The sequence below is a fragment of the Schistocerca serialis genome, unplaced genomic scaffold, assembly GCF_023864345.2.
Source record: "Schistocerca serialis cubense isolate TAMUIC-IGC-003099 unplaced genomic scaffold, iqSchSeri2.2 HiC_scaffold_263, whole genome shotgun sequence".
NCBI classification, from domain to species: domain Eukaryota; kingdom Metazoa; phylum Arthropoda; class Insecta; order Orthoptera; family Acrididae; genus Schistocerca; species Schistocerca serialis.
The window spans coordinates 9,931-12,500 of record NW_026047831.1 but is presented as its reverse complement, the minus strand read 5'-3'; the positions used below and the strand labels follow the sequence as shown (position 1 = coordinate 12,500).

General features: G+C 57.9%; 1 non-coding gene across 1 annotated transcript in view; it reads right to left on the bottom strand.

The window, feature by feature from the left end:
• Positions 1 to 1,426, bottom strand: part of LOC126444463 (small subunit ribosomal RNA) — a 1,909-nt gene extending 483 nt beyond the window's left edge. The window contains exon 1 of the ribosomal RNA XR_007582561.1: positions 1 to 1,426. This exon is cut by the window's left edge and continues 483 nt beyond it. This is a non-coding gene — a ribosomal RNA (small subunit ribosomal RNA).
• Positions 1,427 to 2,570: the final 1,144 nt, after the last annotated feature.

Genomic DNA, 2,570 nt, shown 5'->3' with positions numbered 1-2,570 from the left:
CGTTCGTTATCGGAATTAACCAGACAAATCGCTCCACCAACTAAGAACGGCCATGCACCACCACCCACCGAATCAAGAAAGAGCTATCAATCTGTCAATCCTTCCGGTGTCCGGGCCTGGTGAGGTTTCCCGTGTTGAGTCAAATTAAGCCGCAGGCTCCACTCCTGGTGGTGCCCTTCCGTCAATTCCTTTAAGTTTCAGCTTTGCAACCATACTTCCCCCGGAACCCAAAAGCTTTGGTTTCCCGGAGGCTGCCCGCCGAGTCATCGGAGGAACTGCGGCGGATCGCTGGCTGGCATCGTTTATGGTTAGAACTAGGGCGGTATCTGATCGCCTTCGAACCTCTAACTTTCGTTCTTGATTAATGAAAACATACTTGGCAAATGCTTTCGCTTCTGTTCGTCTTGCGACGATCCAAGAATTTCACCTCTAACGTCGCAATACGAATGCCCCCGCCTGTCCCTATTAATCATTACCTCGGGTTCCGAAAACCAACAAAATAGAACCGAGGTCCTATTCCATTATTCCATGCACACAGTATTCAGGCGGGCTTGCCTGCTTTAAGCACTCTAATTTGTTCAAAGTAAACGTGCCGGCCCACCGAGACACTCAATAAAGAGCACCCTGGTAGGATTTCAACGGGGTCCGCCTCGGGACGCACGAGCACGCACGAGGCGGTCGCACGCCTTCGGCTCGCCCCACCGGCAGGACGTCCCACGATACATGCCAGTTAAACACCGACGGGCGGTGAACCAACAGCGTGGGACACAAATCCAACTACGAGCTTTTTAACCGCAACAACTTTAATATACGCTATTGGAGCTGGAATTACCGCGGCTGCTGGCACCAGACTTGCCCTCCAATAGATACTCGTTAAAGGATTTAAAGTGTACTCATTCCGATTACGGGGCCTCGGATGAGTCCCGTATCGTTATTTTTCGTCACTACCTCCCCGTGCCGGGAGTGGGTAATTTGCGCGCCTGCTGCCTTCCTTGGATGTGGTAGCCGTTTCTCAGGCTCCCTCTCCGGAATCGAACCCTGATTCCCCGTTACCCGTTACAACCATGGTAGGCGCAGAACCTACCATCGACAGTTGATAAGGCAGACATTTGAAAGATGCGTCGCCGGTACGAGGACCGTGCGATCAGCCCAAAGTTATTCAGAGTCACCAAGGCAAACGGACCGGACGAGCCGACCGATTGGTTTTGATCTAATAAAAGCGTCCCTTCCATCTCTGGTCGGGACTCTGTTTGCATGTATTAGCTCTAGAATTACCACAGTTATCCAAGTAACGTGGGTACGATCTAAGGAACCATAACTGATTTAATGAGCCATTCGCGGTTTCACCTTAATGCGGCTTGTACTGAGACATGCATGGCTTAATCTTTGAGACAAGCATATGACTACTGGCAGGATCAACCAGGGAGCTGCGTCAACTAGAGCTGAGCAGCCGGCCGCCCGGGAGTGTGTCCCGGGGGCCCGCGCGAACACGCAAGCGTCCGCTCAATTATTCTGCAAACAGGAGGAGGCTGAGCTCCCCTGCACAACACACCTCGAAACCCTCTCAGGTCCCGGCGGCGCGCAGCGCCGTCCTAAGTACTTGGTCGGGTTCGAGAGAGGCGCAATCGCCCGGAGTTAGGCGAGTAGACGCTTTAGGTGCGACCACCCGTGCTCCCAACTGAGCTTGCCGCTGCCGACAGAGGCCCGGGAGCGTGCTGTCGTGGCATTGCCGGCGGGAGACAACACGCGCCACCTACGGTGACCGGCAGCTCCAACGCCAGCGCCACAGAAGGACAAAAGCCCCACTTGGGTGCCGAAGCGAACTCTCCCAGCACAGCGCACGCGCCAACACGTCCGCACAGCTGCGATACAAACCACCTGCGAGAACCGCTGGGGCGACCGAGCAGCAGACGGCGTCGCGGCGCCGAGCGCCGGGCGGCGGCGCATCCTCAGCGCACACAGTCCTCAATCGGACCAGCACACTGCAGATGGCCACCGCGCTTCGCACCGGGCCCGCGAGGACCTACTTTGGCCGCAAGGCGCCGCGAGCAGGGGGCGCCGGCGCGCAGCTGCGCCGCCTGCCGCGTCCGTCGGCCGGCGCGCCTGCCACTGGCCGCCCCCACCAGCCGGCTGTAGCGCGTGCGCCCACGCACCGCGCTGCCAGCACGCCGGGCGGCCCCCCCTCACCGGCCGGGGACGGTCCCACCCAGCCACCGCCGCGTATCGCCTCACACCCAGATCCCCTTTCGCGTTCGTGGGCATGGTGGGTCCCCTTTCACGTTCGTGGGCATGGTGGGTATCCCTGAAACAACCGGTTAACACTGATTCACCTCTAGCGAGAACAACCGCACCACAACGGGTTACCTGTTGTTCATTTGCGTAACGTCACCAGCAAACGTAGACGTCCATCGCCATTTGCAACGAGTATTGCATGCCTGTGTCAGGTGTCACAACACACTACGTCTGCCCACATAGACGCAACAACATGTGCACGCCTCGAGAACACGTGGAAGGTAGCCCCCGTACGTATGCGGTGTCCATTGCGCGAACGACTGTCAGCCGGCCTCTGC